The sequence below is a fragment of the Schistocerca serialis genome, chromosome 6 (assembly GCF_023864345.2).
Source record: "Schistocerca serialis cubense isolate TAMUIC-IGC-003099 chromosome 6, iqSchSeri2.2, whole genome shotgun sequence".
Lineage (NCBI taxonomy): Eukaryota > Metazoa > Arthropoda > Insecta > Orthoptera > Acrididae > Schistocerca > Schistocerca serialis.
Genome location: NC_064643.1, coordinates 112641873 through 112657695, shown reverse-complemented (window position 1 = coordinate 112657695; position 15823 = coordinate 112641873).

Sequence of the window (15823 nt, the reverse complement as noted above, 5' to 3'; positions counted from 1 at the left end):
TGCGAATGGTCCTCGGCGATACCCCAGGAGCAACAGTGTCCCTAATATTTACTGGGAAGTGGCGGTGCGGTCCCCTACGGCACTGCGTAGGATCCTACGGTCTTGGCGTGCATCCGTGCGTCGCTGCGGTCCGGTCCCAGGTCGACGGGCACGTGCACCTTCCGCCGACCACTGGCAACAACATCGATGTACTGTGGAGACCTCACGCCCCACGTGTTGAGCAATTCGGCGGTACGTCCACCCGGCCTCCCGCATGCCCACTATACGCCCTCGCTCAAAGTCCGTCAACTGCACATACGGTTCACGTCCTCGCTGTCGCGGCATGCTACCAGTGTTGAAGACTGCGATGGAGCTCCGTATGCCACGGCAAACTGGCTGACACTGACGGCGGCGGTGCACAAATGTTGCGCAGCTAGCGCCATTCGACGGCCAACACCGCGGTTCCTGGTGTGTCCGCTGTGCCGTGCGTGTGATCATTGCTTGTACAGCCCTCTCGCAGTGTCCGGAGCAAGTATGGTGGGTCTGACACACCGGTGTCAATGTGTTCTTTTTCCATTTCCAGGAGTGTATTTGATAGATTATTTTGTGTAACAGGTCATCAAAAGATCGTGGACATTGTGGTCTAGTGATTACTACACTAGAATGAGGCCCTGGAAGTCCGAGGTTTAACCAGGATAGGGCAGAGGTATTTTCCTCGTTCCAGTCCCTCCAGGACAGCCTTAGGTCGATTGAACTTCCTACTACCAAATATGTACCGCGAATCCTTCCCTGGAGTAGAAGAATGGCCTACCACCGTTCCTCTCCTAGTGCTGAAGCGAATAAGGGCTGCACACTACCTGCAATTATGCCAATAGCCTAGTTAAGGGCATTCTTTTTTTATTATGGTTGTGGAGCGCAAAACAGCCATGGTCATAAGCGCCAAATGTGTGACTTAGTGAAGGGTAAAAACCGGAATTTAAATCAGTAGCAATGAGAGCGAAACTCAAGAATGAGGGAAATTAAAAACAGAAGGAACTCTTAGAAAAGTGCTATTGAATGGTGACTGTTTTCCCCTAAAAGAGTTTCAAATAACCGATGTCATCTCACTAACACTTACAAACTCAAGGACGAGATCGGCTATGCGTGCGTCATCTGCTTAAAGGAAAGATATATCAGGCGACAGCTGTAAACGGGTGAGTAGCGGATTAAAATAGGGGCACTGAAGTAAATGGTGTCTCACCGTCCGCAATTGAGAACAGTGGTGACAAAGGGGGGAAGGAGCACCACTTAAAAGATGTCGAGGGCTAAAAAGACAGTGCCCAATCCGTAATCCAGTTAAAATTACATCCTCCCAACGACGAGGCCTGGAGGAAATGGTCCAAGCAAAGGGAAGGGGTTTTATGTCCCGTAATTTATTATCATGGAGTGCCGTAAAAGAGCAAGATGACGACATAAAACGCTCTGCAGATCGGCAAAGGGAAGCATGCGAACAGCGGGCCGAGGAAGAAAGACAGCAGCTTTTGCTGCCATATCGGCTGCCTCGTTTCTATCGGCTGCCTCGTTTCTGCGTATAAGAACACGCCCTGGGATCCAGAGCAATGCCGCAGGGATGCCGCCCCCCCCCCCCCCCGCCGCCCTCCCAAGTGGAGCATGTAGAGGCAGTCCTGAACCCGCTGGAACAGATGGTGCACGGGATTAAGAGGTTGGAGGCTGAGAAGAGAACTGAGCGAATCAGAGGATGTAATATACTGTATCCACTGATGGCGACTGATGTATTGGACATCGTAAAGCTCAGCAATTAAAACCGAACACTGATGGGGAAGCCTAAATCTCATAGGGGTATCGTCAATAATATAGACACCCCCAACAAGAGTGATCTTGGAAGCGTCAAATGCCCAACAATAAACTATAAGAGGGTAATATCCTTGGGAAGCTGCAAAGGTCATGGAGATGGCAGGTCTGGAGGTGACTGCCATGGTGGTGTCGTACCCCCATTTGTCAAGGAAGTTTTAGGAAATTGGAAGGAAAGTGTTTGTAGTAGTTGACAGAAGCGGACTCCCGGTGATAATCGAGACGAATATCCTAAATACAAGGAGGCGTCGAAAAAAATGGAATGGATTGGATGAACAGGCATGGAAGACAGATGACTAGCGTCAAGACTCAAAAGGACAGCTCGCCGAGAGGACAGCGGAGGTTCAGCAGTCTCAGCGTAAAGGCTGTCCACGGGGATGGTGTAAAAAGATGCAGACGCAAAACGCAATCCACGGCGGTGGACAGAACCTAGACGCCGAAGAATGGAAGGCCGTGCAGAGGAGTAAACTATGCTTCCATAGTCCAATTTCGAGCGCACTAAGGCGCGATATAGGCGGAGGAGAACCATTAGGTCCGCTCCCCAGGAGGTACCGCTCAGAACACGAAGGGTGTTGAAGGATTGCAGACAGCGAGCCAGAAGATATGGAACACGGTCTTACTGGGAGAGAATCGGAAGCCGGTTTCGAGGCTCCTTGAACGAAGGCGATCGAAACATCGTTGAGAGCTGTAGCAGATTGCAAAGTCGTCAACAAAGACGGAGCCCGAGACATCGGGACTGAGACAATCCATAATTGGATTTAAGGCGATGGAAAGCAGTACAACACTTAGCACGGAGCCCTGCCCCACCCCATTTTCTTGGGAGAAAGTATGGGATAGAGTAGTGTTCACCCGCATCTTGAATGTGCGCTCCGTCATAAATTCAAGAATGACAAGGGGTAGCCTACCTCGAAAGTTTCAAGAGAACAGGGTGCAGGGGATGCCAGTCCTCCAACAGGTATCGTATGCCCTCTCCAGATCCAAAAATATAGCTACCGTTTGGAGTTTCCTGAGAAAATTGTTCATGATGTAAGTGGAGAGAGCAACAAGATGGTCAACTGCAGAACAATGCTTTCGTGACCCCACTGGGAAGGTGTTAAAAGGTATCGGTACTCCAGTCACCAGCCTAAACGGCAATTTACCATACGCTGCGAAACGTAACGAACACTACTCGTGAGAGAGGTTGGGCGATAGCTCGAGGGGAGGTGTTTGTCCTTTCCTTCTTTCGGAAAAGGAATGACGTTAGCTTCCCGTCATCCTCTGGGAAAAGTACTGTCGAACAAAGTCGATTATAAAGGTGAAGGAGGTAGCACAGACTATGATATGACAGATGCAGCAACATTTGGACGTGGATATCATCCGATCCCGAGCGAGAGGAGGAGAGTTAATGCCTGAGTCCCCAAAGAGGAAAAAAAGGCATTATAGCTTTCGCGATTTTGAGAGGAAAAAGCCAGAGGTCGCTCTTCCGCTACCCGTTTCTTCGGGAGAAAGGCTGGTGCGTAATTAGAAGAGCTCGGATTCTCAGCAAAGTGTTGGTCCAATGAGTTAGAGATTGCGACTGGGTCAACTGAGGTATCCTACGCGACAGTTCGCCCAGAGAGCGGGAAAAATTGGACGTGACGGATATCCACCGGATTCGACTCCAAACAATTGATGAGGGAGTGAAGGTATTACAGGAGCTAGTAAAGAAATCCCAGCTGGCCTTCTTGGTATCGCGTATAATGCAACGGCAACGCGCACGTTACTGCTTATAGCGGATACAGTTCGCTAACGTAGGATGATGGGGGAAACTCGAAGAGCACGTCACCGCTCGCGTATTGCGTCACGGCACACCTCGTTCCACCAAGGAACTGTGGGCCGGGGCGCGCGGGGGGGGGGGGGGGGGGAGGGGAGGGGGGGCAACGGGGTAAAAGGGAGGTACGAGATACTGAACTCACCGTGGCTATACTTCCGTAACATGAGTGACCTCACTGTCGGTGCTAGGAAATTGATGGTCATCAAATGTTGCTAGAGTGTCCAATCGGCTTATGAAAACTTCCAGCGTCTTGGCCACATAGATGGCAGTTGTGGCTGTAATCGAAGGCCACATGGAAAACGGTTACTCCAGTGTGCATCAGCAAGAGCGAGCCATTCAAAGCGCCGAGGTCGCCGAACATTACCGACTGAAAGATCAAAATTCAAAATGAGAGTAGGACGGCATAGGGACAGACAAAAATGTAGGTTCCCCAGTGTTGAGGCAAATAAGATCCGCTTGGTGGAAGAGGCTAATCAATAGGGAGCCTCTCGGAGGTCCCCAAAACGGGCGGCCGGCGTTAAAATCCCCAACCAGCAAATAGGGGGGTGGAAGCTGACGAGGAGATGAAGGTGATCGGCTCTTGCATTGGTGTGGACAATGTATGTGGTACAAAAAGAGAAGATGAATACTGAAAGAGAAGGAGGTACAGCGACAGCTTGGAAGGAACTGTGTAAGTGGATTGCGTGATAATGTATAGTATCATACAGAAGAATCGTAATTACCTCGTGTGCCGGAATGCCAGCAACAGAAAGAAGAGCAAACTGGACTGATTGTTAACGAGGGAAGGCAAAGCGATCATGGGGATGTAGACAGAAGATAACCAGCGAGTAGGGTCGTAAGAGGATCGACAATTCATCCCGATTGGATCTAATTCCACGGATATTCCAATAGATAATTGAAAAGGGTTGACGAAAAAGCGAAAATTCTCACCACAGTTGCCATCAACTCAGCGACCGCTGAGAGCCAGTGGCCGACGGCGTGGAATGGCATTCAGCCACAGGGAGAAGTCCCTGATCGATAGGGTGATTGGGGGCAGTTCCTGCCGCGAGTGATCGGCTGGTTGATCCGCCACCAGCGTTGCGGCTCGACGAAACGGAAGACAGCCAAGGGTGGCAATTGCTGGGTGGCGCTGTAGAAGAGACACGCCGTGGCGGAGAAGGAGAGCTTTTTCTTATGAACCTTCTGGAAAACAGGACGTTGAGATGAAGGAGGAGTTGAGGTCTGGGTATGCAAAACATTTTCATGAGCTGACTCTTTTTTGGAAGTCTGGGCGTCTGATTTTGGGACTCATGATTTAGCAGGAGCCGATGAAGGTTGAGCCTTAGAGTGAATGCGTGATAGTCGGGAGGTGGAACGGAAGATCTCTGAGGCGGCAGATCTGACGATCGTTTCGCTAAAGGTGAGATCGCAAGTCTGCTAGGCTGCCCCCTTAGTTGGTCGAGGACAGGCGAGGACTGTGGCGTATTTACCCACTGGGAACACATAGGGCTTTGTACTGGCGAACAACCTACGAGCAGCAAATGTAGACGCCTTTCTCTTCACTCGGATTTCCTGAATAATTCGTTCATCTTTAAAAATAGCTCTAGAGTAAGCAGCGTGATGACCCATACGGCTAATGCGACAAGGGGATGGAAGTGGACTATGACCATCATGGGCCTCTCTGCCAAAGGTAACGCATTCGGCTGTATTGGAACACGACTTGTTGGCGTGATTAAACCTCTGACACCGATAGCAACGCGTAGGGTTGGAGATGTAAGGTGGAACTGAAATTATCTCATATCCCGCTTTAACGTTCGATGGAAGTTGAACGACAGAAAGAGAGCGCTGGTCGGTACCACTTCCCCTTGAACCCTTTTCATTACTTGATATACGGCCATCACTCCCTGATCAGGCAGGTAAATTTGAATGTCCTCATTTGATAATCTGTCGAGTGATCTCGTATAAACCACTCCAGGCGATGAATTTAAAGTTTCCACCCAGACAGGGAAGGTGTGTAGCTGTGTAGTTCGAAGCAATTTTTGTACCTGGAGGGCACTGTCTATTTATAACAACAAGGGGCCATTTTGTAACCGGAAACAAGACTTTACAGAACCTGCAATTGCGTCGACACCTTTCCGAATAATGAAAGGGTTGACTGTTGAGAAGTCTTGACCTTCGTCAGACCTGGAAACAACTAGGGACTTCTGCACTGATAGAAGAATTTTCCGTGCCTGAGACTCGTCCAGCTTTCTCTTCTGGGCAGAAGTTGCAGAAATAGAAGAAACCACTGCGAAAGTATCCCCAACGATTACCGGCGTCTCCGATGCCGCGCTCCTTCCTAGTGGGGAATTACGCGTTACCCCGTCACTGACTACGCGTGGGTCGGCCTTCAGACACACACAGGGAGGAAAGAAAGAAAAATGGAGGAGCGAACTAAAGGAAAGAAGAATTCTCAATCGAGAAGAAGGTAAAGATAAGAATCAAGGAAAGAGTAGGACAGAGGAAGGACAGATATTTGACACTGTAGAGATAAAAGAAGAGAAACCGCTTCATTTGTTCATAAGCGTCCGTGTCCGGACGTAGTCGCAAAACATACTCCCGAAGAGAGGGAGGAGGGGAAGCAGGGAGAGGGGCGTGGGGAGGATCCGGGCAGGGAGGGATGTGGAAAGGGATGGCATGCAGCGTGGAAAGGAAAGAGAGCTGGACGAGCTCGGGGCCCCGTGCTTGCCACGCACGTATCCACAAAAGAGTTGTGGACCGCCTTGGGGAGTTACGGGCTTGTGGCACGAACTACCATCAGAAGAGCATAACGTATTAACAAAGTTCTAGTTGTATTTTCTCCTAAAACTGCAAATAATTGTGATGACATTAACTCTTGTCGATGAGGAAGATGAAACTGCATCAATTCTCTTCGCTGGAGGAAATGGCTCCTCTTTACACTGGGCGTTTCTATAAGTGCGTGCAAAAACTTAACCGGACATATAGGATGCTCCGTTCAACAACTTGAGGTAGGGAAACTGGGGTCGGAGTAGCCAGCTTAAGGAGATAATAGGAATAAATAACAGAACAGAGTAAAATGACATTACTGTGCACTTTTTATATACATTAGTTAAAGTTGACTGCAAATACCATCGCTGGCACAATGTACGTAACGTTTGTACTGTATCTTATAAAATGTGCAGGAGATGACTGCTATCAACCTCAGTGCAAGCATGACGTCGGCGAACAAGAGTGTGACGCACCCTGACAAATATCCCTGGTGTGTTTCGAAACACATAATAGGCAGCTACAATTCTGGCAACTTATTCCATCTCCTTATCCATTGAGGCCTCATACACCTGTGTCTTCAGATATTCCCATAGGAAATAGTCAAGAGGATTCAAGTCAAGTGACTTCGCAGGCCGTGGTGTCACCGCCAGACACCACAGTTGCTAGGTGGTAGCCTTTAAATCGGCCGCGGTCCGTTAGTATACGTCGGACCCGCGTGTCGCCACTATCAGTGACTGCAGACCGAGCGCTGCCACACGGAAGGTCTAGTCTAGAGAGACGTCCTAGCACTCGCCCCAGTTGTACAGTCGAGTTTGCTAGCGATGATTCACTGACTACATACGCTCTCATTTGCAGAGACGACAGTTTAGTATAGCCTTCAGCTACGTCATTTGCAACGACCTAGCAAGGCGCCATATTCAGTTACTATAATAAATATCTTCAAGAATATATTCTGAACAGATAGTACTGCGAATCATGTACCGTCAAGAGCGACGTTCATCATTAATGGATTAAAGTTAAGTATCAACCTAATTACGTCCGCTTTCTGAATTCTCATTCCTTGTCACGTTCCAGACCTCACGTCAGTATAGTTCTTCTCTCCTCACGCTAGCCTGCTTGAGCTAAAACGCGTGCATTTCGGCTTCCACTCGTAACACGGTGTTGGCTCTTCTTCCAGCACAAAACAGGCCATGGGATAGGACCTCCCCTTCCAATCTAGCAAGCACAGCACTGAGATGGCTGTGGACATCCACCCTGAAGTGAGGCAATGCACCGTCATGTTGTATCCGCACCCACTCACGAACAACCGAGGGTACGTTCCCCAACAACTCAGGTAGAACTCAAGTTCAGGCGGCCATTCAGATGGTCGTGTACAAGATATGGACCAATGAGATTGTCACCTACACTGCCGGCCCACATATTCACAGCAAAACGTACCTTATAGTGTGACTCTGCTACAGCGTGAGTCTCTTCCTCATCACACACATGGCTATTACTGCTGTTCGAAGTACCATCACTATCAAATGAGGCCTCGTCAGTAAACAGCACGATTTGAAGGAAATCTGGTTGGTCAATCCATTGCCGGAGCAACCACAGGCACTGGTTGATGCGAGTGTAATTGTTGCTCGTGGAGTTCTCATACTTGTAAATATGCTGCACTGTACGTGTGAACTTGTACATGTACCAGTTGTTAATAAGCTGCAAAGCAGTAATGGTAGAGAAAGTGGTAGACAAGTTTACTTCTTTTTGTACTCATTTAAAATGCGAAAATATTCACTCTCTTTTTTTCCAAAGTACTTATTGAAGGCAATCAATTGAAATAAAACAAGAGAAGTCACTTCGACAAAAACAAAGAGGTGAAATCAGAAAAACGTACAGGAAGGAATGGGGCGTCAATTTTAACATGCCTGCACATTCTTTCTTCCTTCGCTTCTACGTGGTGGAACATCTAAATACATAGAAGTGTCCACAAAAATAAAAAAAATAATAATTAAAAACGTGGGGCATGGCATCCAACGCCTTGTCGATGAAACACAAGACGTTAGATAACGTTGTAAGCTGAAGAAGTGAATTAAAGTTTGTGCTAGGGGCGAGGTCTTACTGCTTACTAGGCACGTAGGCTGACTATTACACCACCACTGCATTATGGTTAACATAGTTGCACGAACTACCCTAGTCAGCTACCAACGTAATCGTAGATAAATTAGAGACTTAAATGACCCAGGGAAAATTTAGTTTGAGGTCTATAGGATCACATGTGGTACAGTACTTCCCCATTACGTCCAATGATGGGGTGCTATTCCAATGTAGGAGATCCCTGGTTATAGTGACAATATAAGGGGAGATGTGAATTGGAGTTCGTGTTGGGAGGAGTGTTCGACTTGGGTAGTTCGTCCAACTGTATCCGCCATAAAGCTGTGGTGGTGTAATGGTCACAATATCTACATGGTAAGCGCGAAGACCTGGGTTCGAGTCCCGACCGCAACAAAAATTTTAATTCAATTTTTCAGCTTCCAACGTTGTCGTAGATAAGTTAGAGACTTAACTCTCAGTGAAAATTTAAGTAAAAAAAAAAGTTTACTTTCATATCTCCTTAAGACGGTTTCTCTGACCCCAGGTCCCTGCCTCAAATTGTTCACTGCAGCATTCTCTACGTCCTGTTACATTTTTGCACGCTCTTGCGGAAACACGCTGTGTAGGGACAGCTGGTGGCTGTAGCCAGGAGCGAGCGGTTGGCGGCAGTGTTGATTAGCGGCGTGTCCGCGGCGGCCGGCACGCACGGTGCCCACTGCACGCCAGCCGCCTGCGCCCCTGGAGGCCGCGGCTGCCGGCCACAATCAATGTTGACACACCTCGGCTCCCGCGGGCCCGCTACCCACGGCCGATTGTATCCAGTTACAGCGTCTCAGCCGCCCAACTCCTGCTGGCATGGAAGGCAGAGAAACAGGACGTGGCGCAGCCCAGCTTTTAGTGACCAGTAACTCTTCTCATCTACGTGAGTTCAGGCTGTGTTCAGGTATCATATAGCCGTCACCTTACTTTTTAAGATCTACCTCATGTGTTTATTTGTGAATTCGGCACATACACTAGGGTGACGAAAGTTATAGGATAACTCTTAATATAGTGTCGGACCTCCTTTCGCCCGCCGTAGTAGGATGGTTATTCGGAAAGTAAGGAACGATCGGTCGCGAAATGTAAACCACAGTGAGAATCCGATGAAGTTATTCACAGGTGTGTTGGGTAGTGTTACTAGTATGCCCGTCGATCACGTTAGATCGTTCTTTTTAGTTCTGAGCACACAGGGAGCACATAAAGATACCTAGAACAAAAGTGTCTCCCGCTAAGTAAGAGGCCCTGGTGAGAAATTTCGCCTGATGATATGCAGCCAACATTACATAACTGCCGCGCGTTTTCTTCTTCAAGACAATTCTCAGCCGCCATCTGCAGGGGCAATGAAGATGCTCCTTCATCGTTTTCACTTGTAGATGTATGATTGCCCACAATACATCCCGTAACTGTCTCCCTCTGAGTTTCATCTCTGCTCACATGAACCGCTGGCTATAAAGACAACATTTTGGCACAGACACCGAGCTGTAGGCCGGCATAGAGAATTGGCGGAAAGCCCTGGCGGCTGTCTTCTATAACTAGGGTATTGGAAAATTTGTACAACGCTACGACAAACGTCTAAGTCGAATCGGCAACTATGGCGATAAGTAGCTGGAAGTTGTAGCTGACTGTTGCAAATAAAACAGTTTTGATTTTCACTGTGGTTTCCATTTCGCGACCTATCATTCCTTACTTTCTGAATAGCCCTCGTACAACAACTGCACGTGGCATGCACTCAACAAGCCGTTGCAAGCCGCCTACAGAAATATCGAGCTATACAGCCTTGTAGCCTCCCAGCCACAGTCACCAGCTCGGTGTATACAAAGAGCCTCCTCCTCCAGCGAAAAGAATTCATTTAAATAGATATTCGGCCGCAGATTTATCTTCCTCATCGACAAGAGTTAATTTCAGCACAACTGTTTCCAACTTTCGGTGCAAATGCAACTAGTCTGTGACACAAACCCGTGATGGGTCTACTGGCCAGATTGCACCCAGTGTGAAGCCTTTCTGTACTGCGGTAGTGGGTGTGGAATGGTGACGTATCCATTGTCCAAGTAGCCTTTTACCCCTTGGAAGGATTCCCAACCGTCATTTGATAGAAGGTTGAGGGGACCTGGCGCCATTCTGGAGGGACTGGAATGGGAGAAAATACCCATCTCTAGCCGAGATTAGACCAGCGATACCCAGGGTCCGAGTCTAGTGTTCTACCCACTAGACCACAATGGCCAGCCTTTCCAGATGACGTATCATTCAAACCAAACTATCAAATATTTAAAAAAGTTCTGCATGCAGCCAAAGCTATTCTCGGTTAATCACAAAAAATGGTTCAAATGGCTCTGAGCACTAAGCGACTTAACTTCTGAGGTCATTAGTCGCCTAGAACTTAGAACTAATTAAACCTAACTAACCTAAGGACAGCACTCACATCCATGCCCGAGGCAGGATTCGAACCTGCGACCGTAGCGGTCGCTCGGCTCCAGACTGTAGCGCCTAGAACCGCACGGCCTCTCCGGCCGGCGTTAAACATCAATTGTATGCATCGTACTAAAGATTTGCGCTCACACAAAGCAGATAGGTTATACTGTGATGCTACTGTCAAATATCACTATGCGATATTAATTCATTATCTGTCGTTATTTCATGGTTACTTTAGCTAGAATGTCTGCTCGAAAGGGTAGCCATAACTGCGAAAGTTCTGCCGGTGCAGGATTTTGGGCAACAACTGACCTCTCCCCAGCCGGGCACTGTGGCCGAGCGGTTCTAGGCACTTCATTCCGGAACCGCGGTGCTATTACGGTCGCAGGTTTGAATCCTGCCTCGGGCATGGATGTGTGTCATGTCCTTAGGTTAGTTAGGTTTAATTAGTTCTAATTCTAGGGGGTTGATGACCTCAGATGTTAAGGACCACAGTGCTTAGAGCCATTTGAACCATTTGAAAAAAATGGTTCAAATGGGTGTGAGCACTATGGGACTTAACATCTGTGGTCATCAGTCCCCTAGAACTTAGAACTACTTTAACCTAACTAACCTAAGGTCATCACACACAACCATGCCCGAGGCAAGATTAGAACCTGCGACTGTAGCGATCACGCGGTTCCAGACTGAAGTGCCTAGAACCGCTCGGCCACACCGGCCGGCTTGAACCATTTGACCTCTCGCCTATCACCCGTAATTGTCTATGGGATTCATATCAGACGATCTTGCTGGACAAGTCATACGCTGGAATTGGCCACAATATTCTTCAAACCAATCGTTATTTATTGTGGTCCGGTGAGTGGCCCATGTCTCTATAGCATGAAAGTCCATGAATGGCTGCAGATGGTCTCCAAGTAGCGGAACATAACCATTTCCAGCCAATGATCGGTTCAGTTTCACCAGAGCACCGAGAATATTTCATATGAACACAGTTCACACCATTCTGGAGCCACCAAAACCTCGCGCAGTGCCCAGTTCGCAGCTCTGGTCCACAGCTTCGCGTGTCTGCTCGACACTCGAACCCTACCATCAGCTCTTACGTCTGCAGCACGTGTTCTAGTGGCTACCGTTGCTGCCTCTGGATCACGGGGCATCGGGCTCGGTTCCCGGCCCGGCTGGGGATTTTCTCTGTCCAGGGACTGAGTGTTTGTGCTGTCCTCACCATTCATCATTCGTGAAATTGGTAGACTGGACTGTGTAGAAGATTGTGACCTCATACGGTCGCTGATGACAGCGCAGTTGAGCTCCCCACAAAACAAACATCACCGTAATCATCAGCTCTTACCAACTGAAATAGGGACTCATCTGAGAAGGCCACGGTTTTCCAGCCGTCTAAAGTCCAACCGATATGGTGATGAGCCCAAGAGAGGCGCTGCAGGCGATGTCGCGCTGTTAGCAAAGGCACTGGCGTCGCTCGTATGCTGCCATAGCCCATTAACGCCCAGTTTCGCCGCACTACCCTAACAAATATGTTCGTCGTACATCCCATATTGATTTATTAGGTTACTACACGCAGTGTTATTTGTCTCTTAGCATCGACAACTCTACGCAAATGCCACTGCTCTCGGTCGTTAAGTGAAGGTCGTTGTGGAAGGTAATGCCTGAAATTTGGTATTCTCAGCACACTCTTCACACTGAGGATCTCGCAACAGTGAATTCCCTAAAGATTCACGAAAGACAATGTTCCATGCGTGTGAAGTACAACTGACAGCTCCTCCAATCCACTGCCTTTTTATACTAAGTGTGTGAGACAGCACCATCTGCGTGTGCGCATTTCGCTATCCGAGAACTTTTGTCACCTCAGTGTATACAGGACTTATTGGCAATTATTTGTAATGCACCTACTTCATTAATCATGCAAAAGTTTGTTATGTACAAGTACAACAGGGGTGACTCGTGTCTAATGATACTGTCGTCGGCCAGCCATTAACTGACAAACTTCTGTCATTTTGTGGATCGTAGGGAAATGCAAGATCACGGCGGAAAATTGGGATCTACGCGTACCTAATGCGCAAAACGTTAGTAGAAGCAGTAAACATCAATGGAATTTGTCCACATAGTACGAGACACCCTTGAAAAGTCTCTTCCCTTTCAAAACAGACTCAGAAGCAATTCTGTCATAGAGAGCTGCGTCGTTGGCGAGAGAACGCCTCTGTCGACACGGTATAGGGAATGATTTAGCTTGAGGGTTTTTTACCAGGGTCCGCAGCTCGTGATCATGCGGTAGCGTTCTCGCTTCCCGCGCCCGGGTTCCCGGGTTCGATTCCCGGCGGGGTCAGGGATTTACTCTGCCTCGTGATGACTGGGTGTTGTTTGATGTCCTTAGGTTAGTTAGGTTTAAGTAGTTCTAAGTTCTAGGGGACTGATGACCATAGATGTTAAGTCCCATAGTGCTCAGAGCCATTTTAACCATTTTTTTTTTACCAGGGAGGGTGCAGCATAGTATCTTGAACTTCAATAGAGACACAGATACACCTAGAAAAACTTCTAGGGTTCCACAGGAAACCGTGTTGGGACACTTGCTGTCGATGTATACTACTGACCTTCCAGACAATACTATTGGAATCTCATGCTTTCTTTCAGAAGTTGCAGTTATCTGTACTGGAGTAACTTCTCAGAAAAATATGAACAATTATACATTAAAATCCCGAATAGATTTAAACGTGGTGCAAAGATTTGTCAACTCGCTGTAAATGTTCAGGAATGTAAAATTGAACACTTCCCAACACACAGATTACATTAAGGCACGCTTGGAATCAGTTCGCACAAAATAACGGTTTATTTCACTAGGGGTAATATAGATACTGCCTACAGGAAAATTAAAGGGACCTTTGGAGAAAAGATAACCACTTGCATGAATATCAAGAGCTCAGATGGGAACCCAGTTCTAAGCAATGAAGGGAAAGCAGAAAGGTGGAAGGAGTATATAGAGGGTCTCTACAAGGGCGATGTTCTTGAGGACAACGTTATAGAAAAGAAGCAGAATGTAGATTAAGATGAAATAACAGATATTATACTGCGTGAAGAGTTTGACAGAGCAGTGAAAGACCTAAGTCGAAACAAGGCCCCGGGAGTAGACAACATTCCATTAGAACTACTGACAGCCTTGGGATAGCCAGGCCTAACAAAACTCTACCATCTAGTGAGCAAGATGTATGAGACAGGCGATATACCCTCAGACTTCAAGAAGAATATAATAATTCCAATCCCAAAGAAAGCAGGTGTTGACAAATGTGAAAATTACCGAACTATCAGTTTAATAAGTCACGGATAAAAAATACTAACGCGAATTCTTTACAGACAAAAGGAAAATCTGGTAGAAGCCGACTTCGGGAAAGGTCTGGATTCCGTATAAATGTTCGAACACGTGAGGCAATACTGGCCATACGACTTATCTTAGAAAATAGATTAAGGAAAGGCAAACCTACGTTTCTAGCATTTGTAGACTTAGAGAAAGCTTTTGACAATGTTGACAGGAATACTCTCTTTCAAATTCTGAAGGTGGCAGGGGTAAAATAGAGGGAGCGAAAGGCTATTTATAATTTGTACAGAAACCAGATGGCAGTTATAAGAGTCGAGGGACATGAAAGGGAAGCAGTGGTTGGGAAGGGAGTGAGACAGAGTTGCAGACATATCCCCGATGTTATTCAGTCAGTATATTGAGCAAGTAGTAAAGGAGACAAAAGAAAAAAATCGGAGTAGGTATTAAAATCCGTGGAGAAGAAATAAAAACTTTGAGGTTCGCCGATGACATTGTAATTCTGTGAGAGACAGCAACGGACCTGGTAGGGGCTGAACGGAATGGACAGTGTCTTGGAAGGAGGATATAAGATGAACATCAACAAAAGCAAAACGACGATAATAGAATGTAGTCGAATTAAATCGGGTGATGCTGCGGGAATTAGATTAGGAGATGAGACGCCTAACGTAGTAAATGAGTTTTGCTATTTGGGGAGAAAAATAACTGATGATGGTCGACGTAGAGAGGATATAAACTGTAGACTGGCAATGGCAAGGAAAGCGTTTCTGAAGAAGAGAAATTTGTTAACATCGAGTATAGATTTAAGTGTCAGGAGGTCATTTCAGAAAGTATTTGTATGGAGTGTAGCCATGTATGGAAGTGAAACATGGACCATAAATAGTTTAGATAAGAGAATAGAAGCTTTCTAAATGTGATGCTACAGAAGAATGCTGAAGATTAGATGGGTAGATCACATAACTAATGATGAGGTATTGAATAGGATTGGGGAGAAGAGGAGTTTGTGGCACAACTTCACAAGAAGAAGGGATCGGTTGGTAGGACACGTTCTGAGGCATCAAGGGATCACCAATTTAGTATTGGAGGGCAGCGTGGAGGGTAAAAATCGTAGAGGGAGACCAAGAGATGAATAGACTAAACAGATTCAGAAGGATGTAGGTTGCAGTAGGTACTGGGAGATGAAGAAGCTTGCACAGGATAGAGTATCATGGAGAGCTGCATCAAACCAGTCTCAGGACTGAAGATCACAAAAACAACGACAGAGTCTAACAAGTTGTAGGAACATGAAATGGAAAGAGCACATAGGTAAAATGGTAGGTAACGCAGGTGGCCAACTTATGTTCATTGGCGGAATACTGGGGAAATGCGGTACGTCTAGAAAAGAGGTTGTGTGTAAACAAATGGTAGAATAAATCCAAGATTATTGCTCAAGTGTGTGGGATGCGCACCAAATGCGGGTAACAGAGGCTGTGCCACGGACACAAAGAAGAACTTCATGGTCGTTCAGAAATTTACAATTGAAAATGAAACAAATGAGCACTCGGTCACTGTTTTTTTAGTCTTATTGACCAGGTTTCAACATTTCTAAGGGTGCCTTCATCAGAATTAAACAT